Raw genomic sequence first — 18295 nt, 5'->3', positions numbered from 1 at the left:
ATGACAGGTCCATAATATGCTTCACAACCTTAACATCAAGAAATGTATCATTTTCTGGATTCAGTGCAACAACCAACTGTGAGTTGCGCTCGCTGAACCTGTGATCTGTCTCTCCAAGCACTGAATCAAGAATGTTGTAGTAAATCTCTGAAGTTCTGCTTTTTTTTTCATCTTCATCCCTGCGCCCTGTAGTTCCCATAATGACATAATCATCCATAATCGTGTTCACTTTGCATCTCCGTTTAGGGATCACAGGTCTCAGGGATGCGGTGGCAGCCATGGCCATGTCCCACACCTTATTAAACTCCTTGTCACAACGGAGTTTCTGTACGCAAGCTGTTGCACTAGCCACAATATTTAATACTCTTGCCTCCATTCGTAGCTCTGTGCCACAGAGTTAATCCCACTAGTTAAAAGAGTCATTATGTCATTGAAAGATTTTAGAATGACTGATACAGTGGCAAGATGTCCCGTCCATCTCTGTTCTAGAAGGTGTTGAATATGCACACCCTCATAGTGCACAGCAATTGTGGGCTTCTTGTGGAATTTGTAGTCGGCATCACACACATGAAAGAAGTCCACTATAGCCGTCTCTGCTAACATTGTGTGTACTACCACTAAGTGCAGCTGGTGGTTAAGACAGGGTACGTAAGGTATCTCATGACTTAGTTTCTCTTGCAGAAGCTTCTGGACGCCACCATGCTTCCCAGACATCACAACAGCCCCATCAAATACCTGGCTTAGAATCTTTGTTGTGACCAATCCACCTCATTTAGCTCTGGCAAAATGGTGTCTGCTAACATCTGTGCATCACCTTTACCAGCTGTTGCCATGGTTGGCAGGCGCTCTGTGACCTCGTATGACTCATTTACAAATCAAACGACAATTAATATATTTTCAGACTCTGAGGGGATCATTGTAATGCACGTCGAAAGAATCAAAGACTTGTTGATCCAAACCAAGGCTTTTATTAACTAAAAGACTGGAGCGTATCACAAGTAGGTCGGCCAGTCCAGAATGACCTGGTTTGGCTAGGTGCAAACCTTTAAGACTTGCCAGTAGGTGTGGCTACACTCTCAGCCAATCACAGTCATCCTACACTACAATCTGTACATATACACATTGGTGATAGAATCTGTAGTATCACAGTACTGATTTCCATTTACTTTCAAAGTGTAATAGGAGTCACCTACTTCCCCCACGATAATCTCTGTCACCACCCTGCTGAGTGTACTTATGAGTTTATTTTGTATGTCGTGACAAGTGTACATGGCATTATGAGAGATTGTTTTCCCAACCTCAGCCAATTCAGGGTCCTTTTTAAGCATATAGTCCAGTAAGGAGAGGAAAAGTCCACTCCCCCACTCCGACATGTTATCAAAAGCCTCTATTTTCCCTCGTAAAGGCAACTGGTTTTCTGCCAAAAATGCGAGAACATCGAAGAGAGAAGAAACATAATTTAGACATACAGCAAGGTAACAGGCCCTTTCAGCCCACGTGCTCATGCATTCCAAATGCCTTTTCTTTTGTAGTTGGTCTGCATTGACAAGTGTTGAAATCTCTTTTCCAGTTTTGATACACCTCTCCCACTCCTTCCACAGTGTTTAGCAAGAGATATGCTCCTTTGAAAATTCATGTATATGAAATCCCTGATCTCTCTCCACAACATTTTTCCAGTTATGAAAGCCCACACTCACATAGGCATCCAGAGTCTCCAAGTGGTGCTAGACAGCCGACAGCAAAAACAAAATGCTGCATTGGCCTTGACACTGTATTCAAGCCAGTCTCGGTTGTGATACCAAGCAGAGACAAATGAACACTTCCTAGCACTGAAAATGCTAGCAGAGCACAGTTGCAAGATGATTTGCTTGGGATGGTCAGTTCCAAAGTCATCTATGGCTATGGGATGTCTTGCACAGTTACTGTTTATTTAGCAGGTGCATCATGGCTGCTCACAGAAGGAGGCTCTTGATTTTCAGAGGTTGCACATTTGCTCCTTCTTCCACTGGTGGAGCTGGAGGAGGCCTTGAAGAAGCAGATAAGTGTAGCCATTTTCTTATATCATTTCTGTTGTGTATGTGTCTTTAAGAAGCGATTCACAACGGACGAATGGTAAGCACACTTTATTCAAGTTTAAACATGGCACACAACTGCTTGCAGTCCCGAAGTGACTTCCACTATGATGTCAGGTGTGCATGCGCATTCCACGCATTACCAACGTAACTTCCTTCCTGACATTACACGCGGGTGTTTTTTTTCTTATTTTTGTTTTTATTTCATTTCGTTTAGTGAAATCTTTTTTACATTTAATATGATAAATATAATTTAATGAATAAAATGCAAAGTTCTGTGCCAAAGGCTTGGCCTGTGGGTGGGAGCATAATAACTCATTTGGGGGACATGGCCCATGAATGATCCCCCCCCCACCACTGAAGCTGGCCATGGGAAGAATTAGACTTGTTTGATATTACTGTTGTGTCATTTGCTTTTTTTCTTGTTTTATCTCCACAATAAATGAGGTAGAAAAATACACCATCAGATAAAGAATGTACATAGAAACCTTCAGCCACATTTCTAACAGGCAGATACATTTAAACAAATCACAAGTTTTGTTGACACCTGGATATTAGAACAAGTCAAATAGCGAGAAGCAGGTTGAACCTCAATTTTTCACTAGTGTGAAAGGCTGGGTCCAATCAGGGGCTGAAAAAGCCCCAAGAAGTTGGAGATAATTCATGGAACAAAGCTCTAATTTCAGTTATGAACTCATATAAAGCCTCGAAAATCAAGTATTTACAATATTGGAAGAGGTCAAATTTGATGTAAATAATCTACCAATTCAAAGTGTTATCTTTGCATGCCAAACAAATTTTGTGTATTTTGTGTATATGACAGTAAAGGAATCTTGAACATTAAGATGTGTTATTCAGTTCTTTCATATGAGTAATTGTGAAATAGATATAGGCAAGACATCAAAAACATAATTGAATAGATTTTGAAAAACATTGTAATGCCACACAATAAAATGAATCATAAGGAAGTTGCTTTAAAGGGTATTGTTTATAATCTCTTATCAGCTAATACAAATCTTGTAATATGAGTGGTTTCATGGCATTTGTTCTTCTGTAGTTATGTGACATGTTATTGGTAATCTGAATCAGTGTCCATACTCCTAATTGTATTCTGTTTAATAGAAACAATTAGATAAAGGATTCAAAGGTTTCTAAGGAATCACAGATATGTTGTACAGGCAGACAAAACCATTGATCTCACATTCCCACTCAGAGCACATCTGGATGTTCTGGATGGAAGATGAACATTTTTGCATTGATTTTCAATATACAGAAGATGCAGATAATTCAACCCCCTTGAAGTCTATTAAACCATTGTTCTGATCGCTGTGAAATTAAGTTCTATTATGACTAATAAACAAAAATCACAGCTAACATAAAATACTGTGTCACTTCATCTGAAAGAATAATCAAGTAGGACCAAATAAAATCCAGGAAAGCCATCAGAATGAAAGTAATTCTTTTTGAAAATGTGGAGCACGTTGGAATTGCATCATACATTAATTTTATGTTTGTAACTTCTGCACCGATTAAATACTTTCACAAGACTAATGGTTTAAAAATAATCCTGTGCTACAGCAGTGGACATTTTAAGGAACATAAGCGTCAAGCATCACGAACAAGATATTGTATCCTGCAGTGTAGCTTATTCAGCAAGTCTTTTGGGATTCAGGAGATTCTGTCAGAGTTCATGTAATTTCCTACAGGGTCAATTCAAACAAAGCATATATCTGGTACACATGATTAATGGAACTTCATTACAGATTCTGAAGATTTTTCTTTAAATTACAATGCTCATATTTCACCTCTGTTTGATTGGAACTAGTCAGCAGTTCTGACATTTGGCAATGATATTCATTCCTTGATTTCAAATTAGAGCAGAATATACAATGCACTTCTCTTGAAGTGTTATTTAATGGACTACACTATGGCTTTCAAACTTTTTCTTTCTGCTCACATACCACCTTCACGAATCCCTATACCGTAGGTGTTTTGTGATTAGTAAGAGATTACTTAAAGTGGTATGTGAGTGGAAAGTAAAAGTTTGAAAACCACTGTTTTGATTATCCTTAATTGACTCGTTATGTGCATGGTTTCACAACCAAAGGAAATGGGCCAATGACAATTTTTCTCAAGCCAAATATTTCAGGAACTATTGGGTCTAGAGTAGTGGTCTCAACCTTTTTTATCCCCACTCACATACCACCTGAAGTAATCCCTTACTAATCACAGAGCAACCATGGCATAGAGATTACTTGAAGTGATAAGTGAGTGGGCTACAAAGATATGTGCATGGCACCCATCTTTGCTTTGAGTCACCAGCTGCCCATTTGTTGAATCAATGGGACATTTCCAGCAGTAAGGTTTTTTCTATAATAATAGATCTATCACCTGTCATTGAACACCAGGGAAAAGATGGCAAACAACTTGTGTGTCCATAACCAATCACATTGCAGGATTAGGAACTGAGGTAACGTTGGGAAAATTGGGTCATGATTCAAGTGCCATCATTTGGTCCAAGATGGCGGTGGCGCGAGCATTTCGCAGCAGCCCCTCCAGACAAGTGCACATTATATGTGCACAATTGACAAACAGGAGGATTGGACCATTGGAGCATTGAGGAACATCTAGTATTCAAGAACAGCACCAGGATAAAACTATGTGAGGTTCACAGCATGGCTTTTGAACTGGCCCATCGCAAAAAAAGGAGGCCCTCAAGTCCTCAGTGTCAAGAGGCGTCGGCGGCTGAGAGAATGGATGTGGTGTGAGGTGCAGCTGGCAGAGTTCAGGAAGGAGTGGGAGAACAACCAGTTTTGGAGCTCAGAGGATCAGGAGTTTGGACTTCCATGCAGATTCTCACTGAGAGCTACAGCTGTGAGAACTGGAGAAAATTGCGGAGACCAACGGAGGGGTGCGATGGTGAGGTCAGCCGGGTGGATAACAGGACTACCGGTCGCAGCAGGCACTTTGGATAGTGGTGTTGGAGGCAGACAGCAGCGACGTTGGAGGCCATGGACACAATGTGGGGGTTTCTCCTTCTGGACAATGACACAAAGTCGCTGAACACTGTAAAACACTGGGGTCAAAGGACTGAATGTGTGTCTGTATTGGAAGTAATGGTTGCATAAGATCTTGCCTGCTACATTTGTGGATCAAGTCTGTTGTCTGGTCATTCTGATTGTAGTCACTGTGCAGTAATGAGGGGGGTTATATGTTAATTGGGATCCTTTATGAACTTTGTGGTAGTTTCTGTGTCTGTTTGGTGTGTCCTTGCTGCAAGTGTGCTCAAGATAGCTGCATATGTGGGCGTGGCAAGATGGCATAGAAGGAAGACGTGTGTTCCACCTCTCCCCAGCTGGATCATTAAATATCCGGTTTTTCAATAGTATAAAAGTGATTAAAAATAAGATTTACAGTTATTTAAATAACAGTGCTTTATGATGGCATCTAATGTGAAAAAGTTTAAAGCTTTAAAACAAGCTTTAAGAAAGTGGAAAAAGCTTCAGAAAAAACTACCATATAAAAGTACGGAAGAATTGAGGCCTACCTGCATAGCTGAATCCACGGAGTTGTTATTGGGAGTCTCCAAGCCTCAGAAGACTCTAGTCCATTCAAGTTTGACTCCATCGCCAATCCTGCATCCGCAAGATGGCACTGGCACATCAGTGAGTTCGGCCATTGCTGACCCGCATTCGTGTGAAGCCGTGCGCGTGGGCAGCATGGCCGATAAGGGGACCCGCGAACCCGTGACCTCGCTGGGCACCCCGGTGGCGTGCAGGGTAGTGTCAGAAGATCCCTCTGCGCATCCTACGGCCTTGCCTGGCCTGCGTGTGACATCGCGTGCCCGGGAGCTGTTGGAAAAAATTGATGCTGTGGGGGAGTCCGAACGCCGGCATCCTGAAGAAGTTGGGGTGGCGGCTTCTTGTGTTCAGACCCGCAGCCGTTCAGTCAAAGGACCTGTGATGACTGAGGAAGAAGAGGAACTTACCTTATTGGAATTCATTCAGGAGGAGGAGCTTGTAGTTCAAGAAGGTGAATCTATAAAAGTGGAAGTGGAATCTGGACTGGATTCATTGTTCACTGTTTTGGAAGAGATTGCTGGTCAAATACAGCAAATGCATAATATGTCAAAACAAATATCAATTCAAATGACTCAAGGATTTATGGAGATGAAAATAAAAATGAATACTTTGTGTGATGAAATGTCAACTGTGAAACAGGAAATGACTGTAGTTTTAAGTGATATTAATAAATGTATAAAATCAGTAGACACTGTGCAAGATCATTTTAAGAAAATTGAAACAGCTTTCTCTGAGTGTCAAACTCAAGTAGAACATAATAGAGAAAAAATGGAAAAAGTCAAAGGTTCTTTTGTAGATTGGGGGATTCAGAAAAGAGATTTAATGAAGAAGAGTGATTCGTTGGAAAATCAAAGTTAGAGGAATAATGTGAAAATAGTTGGTCTCCCAGAGGATATGGAAGGTGCTGACCCTATAATTTTTTTAAGCACTGGATCCCAGAGGTGCTGGGTAAAGAGCTTTTCCCTGAAGGTTTGGAATTGGATAGGTCTCATAGAGCTCTGAGAAGACCACTTCCAGGACAAGCACTGAGCGCAGGCTCGATTCGTTGTTTAAAGTATCAAGATCGTGAAATGATTTTACGTATGGCAGTGCAGAACCCAAGACAGAATCGATCTCCATGAATGGTTCAACATAACAGAGTGTTCTTTTATGCTGATTTGAGTCAAGAGGTTATTAGAAGATGACGAGAATTTAATATGGCTAAAGATGTTTTGTGGCAAAAAGGTTACAAGTTTGCTTTTCGTTATCCTGCAATTTTGAAGGTTTTCTATGGAAATATTCAATCTCAATTTTTTGCTTTGGTTTTTGCCAATTCTTTGCCGGAATTGCGAAGAAATGGATCTTCTCCTCCGTTATCTCCTAAGAGGAGAGTAAATGGAAATAGAAATGGACATGTGAATGGAAAGAATAGAAAGTATGGAAAGAATGGAAAGAAAGAAGAGATGACACAAAGTCTTCTTGATGTTGCAGATCCAGAGCAGTCATTGGGCTTGGAATCATTGGGCTGAATATATGGACTATATTCGATTGTCTTTGATTAAATAATTAATATGTATCTGGCTGAGGGGGGTGGGGGGTGGCGGGGGGTGGATGACACTGAAAATTTTGACAGTCATCTGCCACTAGTGGGTTTACCACACACAGTTTATTAGTGTATTACTACCTTTGGGTGTTTTTTTTCTCTCTTTTGAGGGTTTTTTTCTTTTTTGTAAGAATTGTAGAAGGGAGCATTATTTTATAGTGTGTAACTATATTAGTAGTTAAAACGATGTCTCAATTGAATTCTGCAACTTTTAATATGCAGGGGTTAAATAATCCAATTAAGAGAAAGAGAATATTGGCTTATATTAAAAAAATGAAAATTGATATTGCTTTTTTACAAGAAACACATTTGACTGAGAAAGAACTTTTGAAATTGAAAAAGGATTAGGGTTGGTCATGTTTTCTCTTCTTCTTTTAATTCTAAGGCAAGAGGAGTAGCAATTTTGATTCATAAAAAAATTACCCTTTGAATTGGAATCCTTAGAGGGGTATGCTGGCAGAGTATTAAGAGTGAATTGTAAATTTTTTGCTAAATCATGGACTTTATTGAATCTTTATGCCCCTAATGTAGATGATGAGCGGTTTATTTCAGAAGCTTTTTCATTGTTAACTCAAGCTAATGAAAATGTTTTAGTTTGTGGTGATTTTAACTGTGTTCTTGCCCCTTTATTGGATAGAAATCCAAAAAGTATAAGGAAATCAAAGATGGCAACACAAATTTGGTGGATATTTGGAGAAAAATTAACCCGACAGAAAAAGATTTTTCTTTTTATTCTTCAAGACATGATTTGATTTCTAGAATTGATTTATTTTTGATTTTACAAGGTAGAGTATTACGAGTTGAATATAAAAGTAGTTATATCAGATCATTCACTATTATTTTTTTCTTGCATAAGTTCGGAGGTAGTACTTTCGTCGTTTAGATGAAGATTTAATGTAATATTATTGAAGAAACCAGAGTTTGTTACTTTTGTTAAAGAGCAGATTTATTTATTTTTGACTGAAAATGTTAATTCTGTGGATAGTCATTTTGTAATATGGGATGCTTTAAAAGCTTATTTGAGAGGGCAGATCATGAGTTATTCTACGAAAGTTAAGAAACAATATATGGCAGAAAGTTTAGAGTTAGAAAAATAAGATTACTGAGTTAGAGAAGGATTTTCAGAAAGGGATAACAAAAGATAAAAGAAAAGTTGCATTCAAAAGGTTGAAATTGCATTATAATACTTTACAAACTAATCAGCTTGAGCACTTAATTTATCGATCTAAACAATGTTATTATGAGTTATTATGAGTTGGGGGATAGAGCTCATAAGGTACTTGCTTGGCAATTGAAAGCTGAACAGGTGTCTTGGACCATTAACACAGTTAAGAAGAATTCAATAATAACTTATAAACCTCAGGAAATTAATGACCAGTTTTATTCATTTTATCAAAAATTATATACTTCTGAGGGGAAACAGGATAATGGTTCTATTGATTCTTACTTACCTAAATTAAAGTTTCCAATATTAGATGGAATTAATGTTCAGGAATTGGAATCTCCATTTACAGATTTTGAAATTAAGGAAGCTATTCAGGAAATGCCAAACAGAAAGTCCCCAGGGGATGATGGATTCCCTGTGGAATTTTATAAACTTTTTTATGATTATTTTTCTAATGAATTTGGAGAGGTGTTGAATCAAGTTACTGATGATCAGAAGTTACCACAATTATGTTCTAGTGCTTTAATATCTGTCATTCCAAAATAAGATAGAGATCCATTATATATTATATATTAATAGGTCTTTGTATAGACCTATTTCTCTATTAAATGTGGATTATAAAATTATAGCAAAAGTATTAGCTAATAGACTTGCTAAATATTTGCCTAATTTGGTACATATTGATCAAACAGGTTTTATTAAGAATAGAAATGCATCAGACAATATATTTCAATTAATTACTTTGGTCAATGGATATCAAAAGCAACCTAACCATCTAATGCAACCGTTAGATGCAGAAAAAGCCTTTGATAGGGTTGAGTGGGATTTTTTAATTTAAAGTGTTAGAGAAATTTAAATTCAGCCATTTTTTTTGATGGTTGGGTTAAGGCTTTATGTATGAACCTGATTGCTAGGGTGGTGACAAATGGACAGATTACTTTACCATTTAAATTGACTTGTTCAACTCGACAGGGCTACCCATTGTCACCAGCCTTATTTGCATTGGTTATTGAACTGTTAGCTCAGGCTATTAGACAAAATGAAGAAATTAGAGGGATGAGGGTTAAGAATGAAGAATATAAAATTAACTTATTTGGGGATGATGTGTTGGTATACTTGACGGAACCGGAACATACATTGAAACAACTGCAAGAGTGTTTGTTGAAATTTGGAGAATTATTGGGATATAAAGATAATTGGAATTAAAGTGAAATTTTACCAGTTGGAGTGGGAGATTATTTTGAATTTAAAACAATTATAAAATTAAGGTGGACAAGTAAAATTAAATATTTAGGTGTGTTTATGCATACAAATTATCAATCATTATATCAATTAAATTATGTACCTATATTAAGATGGATTAAAGCAGATTTGATTAAGTGGAAAGATCTTCCATTAACTTTGATTGGTCAGGTTAATTGTATTAAAATGAATATATTTCCTCAAATTCAATATTTATTCCAGTCACTACCTTGTTTACTTTCTAAGGTTTTTCTTCAAGATTTGAATAAAGCAGAGCAAGAGTCTTTATACAAATGTAGATTAGCTCCAATGGTGTTGCATAGACATACATGGAAGTATACATTGGGCGGATTACAACTACCACATTTTCAAAATTATTTTGAAGTGGTCCAGTTGAAGTTCATTAGTAGATTGATGGATTTAGATCAGCCTCCCTAGCTGAGCTAAAGTAGAGAGGGAGTGTATTCCTAAGGTTGAGATACATGAATTTATATTTTGTTGGAATTCAAATTTGTTACAGCAATATAATATGCCGATATTGAAACATTTATTAAAGATTTGGTTAAAAAAATAGGGTGTTAGGGTTGAAAGATAAATAATCTATTTTAACTCCATTGTATAATAATCAGCGTATTCCTTTATCAATGTTTAACAATCATTTAAAGATTTGGGATTCTAAGGGTATAAAGACAATACAAGATTGTTTAGTGGAGGGGCAATTTCTTTCTTTTAATCAATTGAGAGAAAGATTTGATATACCTGTAAATTCTTTATTTGCATCTTATCAACTTAAGGCTTTGATAAAAGATAATTATGGTAGAGAGATGATTAAAATCTCTACTTTGTCAAGATTTGAATCTTTGATTTCCTCTATACCGAAAAAGGGTTATATTTCAGTTATGTATAATTTGTTACAGGATAGTATGGATAAACCAGATTGGGAGAAATCTAAATTTAAATGGGAGAGTGATTTAGTATTTATTTTTCCTGAAGAGGATTGGGCGAATATGTGTCAAGACAATGTAATTAAATTGACTAATGTGCGATATTTAATAATTTTTTACATCAATTATATTTGAGCCTGGAAAAGTTAAAAAAATCTTGTTTTAGGTTTGGTTCATGTATTGGAACTTTTTTACATGCTGTATGGAATTGTGTTAAAGTTCAATCATTTTGTCAAGGAATTAAAGTAGTTTTGGAGAAATTATATAATTTTATACTACCGTTAGATCCAACGATTTTCTTGTTTGGAAATTTATATTCGTTTAAAGGAATGGGATTGGATAAAATTCAAATTACTTTTGTATGTTTGGTATTATCAGTTGCGCGTAAATGTGTTGCTAGTACCTGGAAAGATGATACTGAGATTAATATAGCTCGTTGGCTATTGAATTGAAAGTATGTGTTGTTATGGAAAAAATTGCTTATACTTTGCATGATAATTATTCTTCTTTTGTTAGTAAGTGGCCTCCGTATTTTAAATATCTGCATTTAGATATACTTTGAAATGTTGTTAACATTTATAATTTTTTAATATATATAATCAATATTTTTTTTGCTCCCCTTAAGGGAACTGACTGTAAGGGTGGGGGGGGGATGGGTATTAATGAAAAATTTCTTTGACTAAAAAAGATGGCTGCGTATGTGGGCAAGTAAAGTAGTTTGGACTTGGTTGTATATTTTGTCTGGTGTTCATGCTTGCTGTCCTGCTTGTTCATGATCGCGGCACGTAGATTCACAGCGTTTTCCATGGTTGGTTGAGTGGCGTTCATAGTGTGTCTTGGTTAGTTTTGTTTTGACTTGTTTGGTCTTGTTAGATTGTTTTTGACTGGGCCTTGTCTCATGTTTATGGGCACTGTTCGGGGAAATGCAGTTTATTTTTTATGCTTTCAGTATGAAAATGACAGTAAAGTGACTCTTTACTAATGTTGAAAGATCGAGTGTGTGGATCTATGAATGGAATTACAGGGGTGGGAAGAGGATTATTTTTAACAAAGCTATATTTCCAACAGTTGAAGTTGGGACCATCAGCACTGGGGCACTTGGAATGGGATGAACAAGTTTTTATTTCCATCAGCAGGTTTAATAAGCAAACAGATTACCTACTAAACTGCACGCAGCTCAGCATTTGAATGAGGAGCCCGATTCCAGGCTGTCATTTCACAGCAATCATCGTTAGGTAACATACAGTAACACTGACTTCTCCAGTTTTTGCTGGACCACTCCCCATTCTCCTTCTCTTCCCTATCCCTCTGTTTCCTTTCCTCCAGCTCTCCATGCCCTCCTCTCTCCATTCACAGAGCCATTCCCCATCCCCTCTTTGCTGCTGTGCCCTCCCTCCCTCATTTATCTATTACCTTGACTTTTGGCCTGAGCTCTATCCCCTGCCTTCCCCCACCCGAACATTTTATTCAGATGCCTCCTACATTTTCCTCATACCTTGTAGAAGGGCTCAGGCCTAAAACGTTGGTTATGTATCTTTACCTTTGCTATCTTTACCTCAGCATGTACAGAGCCGTTGTCATACCCATGCTCCTGTTCAGCTCCGAATCATGGGTCCTCTACCGACATCACCTACGGCTCCTAGAACTCTTCCATCAGAGCTGTCTCCGCTCCATCCTCAACATTCATTGGAATGATTTCATCACCAACATCGAAGTACTCGAGCTGGCAGAGTTCACAAGCATTGAATCCATGCTGCTGAAGACCCAACTGCCCTGGGTGGGTCACGTCTCCAGAATGGAGGACCATCGCCTTCCGAAGATCATGTTCTATGGCGAGCTCTCCACTGGCTACCGAGACAGAGGTGCACCAAAGAAGAGGTACAAGGACTGCTTAAAGAAATTTCTTGGTGCCTGCCATATTGACCACCACCAGTGGGCTGATCTCGCCTCCAACCGTGCATCTTGGTGCCTCACAGTTCGACGGGCAGCAACCTCCTTTGAAGAAGACTGCAGAGCCCATCTCACTGTCAAAAGACAAAGGAGGAAAAACCCAACACCCAACCCCAACCCACCAATTTTCCCTTGCAACCGCTGCAACCGTACCTGCCTGTCCCGCATCGGACTTGTCAGTCACCAACGAGCCTGCAGCAGACGTGGACATACCCCTCCATAAATCTTCATCCGTGAAGCCAAGCCAAAGAAAGAAAGAAGAAAAAAAAATAAAGTACACCGTTGGACCTGCCGGAATTTCTCCACCATGTTGTTTTTGCTTCAATCACAGCATCTGCAGACTGTCATGTCTTACATCTTTGTACATCCATATTCACTTGCCCATCCCCAAAGACTCTGATGAATTTGCACATGTAAAAAGCCACAGCAGACGTTCCAGTCATTTATTATATTTAAACAGAAGGCTTAGTTCAGCATTGAAGTTCAAACTTACAGGTAATGACTTTTGAGAAGATACAGGATGGACATGTCAAACCAAAAGAACCATTCAAGAGATTCATTATATTCTCTTTATTTACTAATCAACGAGGAACACCTAGCAGCCATTGCATTGGTGACCAACTCCAAGGGTTCTGGAAGGAATCATAATCTAATGTTGTAATGTTGCATTTAATAGGCTAAACACAGAGATTTCATTCAGATGCAGAGGGAATTTTAGTAAAGAAGCCAGAACATCTAATTTACAGAACATAATACTTTTAGTTACAATCTCCAAACTGGCTAAAGATGACATTATGACATAAAGTGAAATGCAACAGCCATGTATTTCTGCTCTAACCCTTCATTTTATTAAGATCAAGTTACTATGGCAACAAATCCCATTTCACTTCTCCATAGGAGATAGGGTTGGTCGGAACGGGTGGAATAAGACAAGACCCATAGCAAGTATTCTGGATGTAAAATGACAGTGGATGAATGAATATAATTTTGTGAAGTAATCAAACACTATTACTGTAGAAATTGAGATATCCTCATTAGCAGAGATTCTGAATCAGAATTTCCTCCTGCAGAGGCAAGCAGCTTATCAGTATAAAAACTGAAGTATATCCCTTGTTACAAGAGAATCTCCAATTACAACAATCATTAACTTTGTTGCATAATTTATTCATTTAAATTTAGTAGACCATTATATGATCTTGCCAGTTTATATATTGATTCACATTTTTACGTAATATAAATATTGAACTATAAAAACAGTGGATTATATAACCACCATCTTCTCTATGAGGATTTGTTTATTTATTGTTCATACACACAAACACTATTTTTGAAATCACGATTTAGATTAATTTTTTTCTGCAATAGATTTCGGGTCTTTTTGGAAAACAGTTAAAGTTTCCACTTATTGTCCTGTGGACAAAATACACTATGTTCTTGCTAATAAAAGCCTACGTTATTCGTTTGACTCAGGGCTCGTGAGGTATTTACTGCGGTTCACACACACACACCAATACATTTGTGCATAGTTAGGGGTTAAGTTTAGATAAGTTAGATAATCTGTTGTATTATTGATAATTAATAATAAAAATATATTATAAATATAACACAGTCATAGTGAATTTATATTGCTGCCATCTGAGAACGTAACAGTGTGGGTGTGGTGGGATTAGATAGTTAGCATGTTAGTTGTTTTTCCAAGGCAGGGAGTATAGAAAGAGTTGATGGAGGGGAGGGAGTGTTTGTGATGGACTGAGCCATGTTCTCAACAACCTGCATTTTCTTGGTGTCTTGGGTGGGGTAGCTCCCATCACATGCAGTGGCACAGTGTGACAGCATACTTGCAATGGAGGTTGCTAGGAGATGCAGGTGACATGCAAATTTTCTTCATGCTTCTGAGGAGGTAGAGGTGGTTGTGCACCTCCTTGGCCATTAGGTCACTGGCAATGTTTGCTCCGAGAAACCTAAAGCTGTTTTTTTGTCCGCATATTGTAGCGAGATAGTCAACAGATGGCAATGAGGAAGTGTACAGAAGTGAGATAGATCAGTGGTGTTACAACAACAACCTTGCACTCAATGTTAGCAAAATAACAGAACTGATTGTGGACTTCAGGAGGGGGAAATCAGGAGAACACAAATCAGTCCTCATCGCGGGCTCAGCGGTGGAAAGGGTTCAATTTCCTGGGTGTTAACATCTCTGAAGATCTGCCTGGGACCTCCATGTCAATGCAATCATGAAGAAGGCTCGCCAGTGGCTGTTCTTTGGTGGGGGGGAGTTTGAGGAGATTCAGAATGTCACCAAAAACTCTTGCAAATCTCTACAGATGTACTGTGGAGAGCATTCTGATTGGTTCCATCATGGTCTGGCTGGAGATGCTCTTGCACAGGACTGAAAAAGACTACAGAGAGTTGTGAAGCTGACCAGCTCCATCATGGACTCGAGTCTTCATTCCATCGAGGGCATTAACAAGAGGCGGGTATCTTAAGAAAGCAGCCTCTATCCTCAAGGACCCCCACCACCCAGGCCATGCCTTTTTCCCACTGCTACCATCAGGAAGGAAGTACAGGAGCCTAAAGATGAACAGATTCTTCCCCTCCACCATTAGATTTCTCAATGGACAATGATCCAGAAACACGACTTCACTTTCTCTGCTTTTGCACTAATTTATTCATTTTTAAATGTAACGTATAGCTTTAATATTTGCACCTGTAATGAATATTTGCATCTATAATACTGCTGCAAAACAATGAATTTCATGACTTTCATGACAAAACCTTTGACACTTCTTCTGAGAGAAGGGCGGAAATGTTGTGGTGTAGTGGTGAAACTAATATAGCCGCTGCTTCTCAGCTCTAGTGATCTGGATTCCAAGTAGTTCTGGTTGCCACACTATAGGAAGGATGGAGAGAGAGAGAGCAGAAGGGATTCACCAGAGACTGCTTCAAAAGACGAACTTCGCCCCTCAACACTGAACCCAGCTCCTCAAGTCAAATGTCAGCTCCAGATGACCATGTGGCACCTTGACTGGGAGAGAGTCAGGAGGGTGTGGGTTTGCGTCTCTCCTGCAGAAGTGAATGTAAATATCTCGGCTGGCACTGGAGGATGATGGTGGAGGACAGCGGCAATGTCAGGGATGATGCCTTTCAGATAGAAATATTAAAGAGCTACCCACCTCAGGTGGACGTGATCAATACCATTGGCAGTCTTTAGAGAGGCAGACCCATAAATACAGGCAAAATGTTGAAAGATGCAGCCTCAGTGTGGGCAAATGAGACTAGAACAGATGGGTAAATAGGCTAGCATGGGCATGGTGGGCTGAAGGGCCTATTTCTGTGCTATACAACTTGAGATTCTAAAATATGGAAGCTAGATGAGTGGTAAGTGGAGAATGAAACTCTCACAAGATTATACTAGGCAGAACAACAGTTTGACACAGACTCTTTCTGGTCTGTAATGTTCTATGGTTCTATAGACAAACCATTGAATTTCAATGGTATCAGCAGACAAAATGGCGGTAAATGGGATTAGCATGGACCTGAAGGTCAGCAGGAACAGTGGACTGAAGGCCCTTGTGCTGTGCTCTTTGACTATGACTCAGTGATTTTGTAGGTGAAGCAGTCCAGGTGGTTTCTCTGCCATCAGTCAAAAGCACTGAAGAGAAAATGACCACTTGGTCATTATATTGTCACAATTTCTGGGATCTTGCCATGTCCAACCTGTCTACAGGATTTTATGCAAGTTTGCTGCAAATATAATTTTGCAGTAAGTTCTTGGGGTGTGGGAGATGTCATCAAATTTTAGTTAAACCGTCTCAGAGGAATACAACGAGCGAAGGGATCTTGTCACTGCCAAAGGAAAGGGTGTGGTCACAGCTACAAAAAAAACGTATGAAATACAAGATCTGACCCAGAGGTCTGTGTAACTATGAAGCTTTGTTTGCCTTCCAACCACAATAACAAAGCAGTTAGTTATCAGCCAGTAACAACATCTCTAAGAACAATCAGTAAAGGTAACAGAGCAGTGGGCTTGATGAACTGCAATTTGTGTTACTTGGATCAGGAAGCTAACGTGAGCCTAGGATCACTGTTAAAGAACAGCAGTAACCTTCTCACACGCAGCCGTGTACCTGACTAGTATCACACATCTGATGTTATTAATCTCTGACAGGAAATGAAATCAATATCAATAATTTCTCAGCCTTACAACAAAAATAACAGCAAGATTTCATTTATCAAGCTTTTCTTATTGCATTGATCACAGCTTTGATGTATAAAAATAACTTCAATTAACAAAAAAACTTAGGTCTGGTTTGGTGCAATTATATTTCAGATACTTTGTTTTTATCCTTGCTACAGCTTGTGTCCCTACTTTGTTTCATAGAGAAGTAAATTTATTCCACTGGAAGCATACAGAGGGATTTGGGCTGCTTAGAAAAGTGGGCTGAAAAATGGCAGATGGAATTTAATGCTGATAAGTGTGAGGTGCTTCATTTTGGTAAGAAGAATCAGAACAGGACATACGTGGTAAATGGGAGAGCATTGAGGAATACAGAAGAGCAGAAAGATTTAGGAGTAACGGTACATCGTTCCCTGAAGGTAGAAACTCACGTGAATAGGGTCGTAAAGAAGGCTTTTAGTATGCTGGCCTTTATCAATCATTGCATGGAATATAGGAGTTGGGAGGTGATGTTGAGATTGTATAAGACGTTGGTGCGGCCTAATTTGGAGTTCTGTGTGCAGTTCTGGTCGCCTAATTATAGGAAGGATATAAACAGAGTGGAGAGAGTGCAGAGAAGGTTTACCAGAATGTTACCTGGGTTTAAGCATCTAGAGTATAGGGAGAGATTGGACAGATTAGGTCTTTATTCTTTGGAGCGTAGAAGGTTGAGAGGGGATTTGATAGAAGTATTTAAGATTATGAAAGGGATAGACAGAGTGGATGTGGATAGACTATTTCCGTTAAGAGGAGGAAAGATTAAAACAAGAGGACATGAGTTAAGAATTAAGGGGCAGAGGTTTAGAGGTAACATGAGGGGGAACTTCTTTACTCAGAGAGTGGTAGCCGTGTGGAATGATCTTCCGGGAGAAATAGTGGCGGCGGAGTCAATTGTATTATTTAAGAAAAGGTTGGACAGGTATATGGATGAGAAGATGGAGGGTTATGGGCATTGTGCAGGGAGGTGGGACTAGAAAGGGGTGTTTGGTTCGGTGTGGACTAGAAGGGCCTAATGGCCTGTTTCCGTGCTGTAATTGTTATGTTATGTTATTTATTTATAGAATTCTCATCCCCTCCATCAACATATCTCACTGCCTTGGGAAGCAGCCAGCATACTGAAGGATACATCCCACCCTGGACACACTCTCTTCTCCAATCCGGGAGAATGCTCTCGAGTGTGAAATCATGCCCAACAGGATTAAAGACAGTTATTTCCCCACAGACATCAGACTCCTGAATGAACCCCAGAATAAGGGCAACAACACGAGAGTCCCGTTATGTGCTAATTGATCCTTCTTGGCCTTCTATGTTATATGAACTGTGCATATGAATGTAGGAGCCGACCTGCTAGCCTGTTCATGGATGAACCCTTCTCCCTGTACCAAGTATCATGTTACAATGCTTGAAACTTGAAATCTAAACATGAGCAGGAATTGCTGGAAGTACTCAGTGGGTCAGGCTACATCGGTAGGGAGAGAAGCAGGGTTAACATTTCAAGTTGATGACTTCATTTTATTTTTAAATTTAGAGATACATCACAGTAACA

The sequence above is a fragment of the Narcine bancroftii genome, chromosome 8 (genome assembly GCF_036971445.1).
Source record: "Narcine bancroftii isolate sNarBan1 chromosome 8, sNarBan1.hap1, whole genome shotgun sequence".
Taxonomy (NCBI): domain Eukaryota; kingdom Metazoa; phylum Chordata; class Chondrichthyes; order Torpediniformes; family Narcinidae; genus Narcine; species Narcine bancroftii.
Note: the sequence above shows the minus strand (reverse complement) of the source record.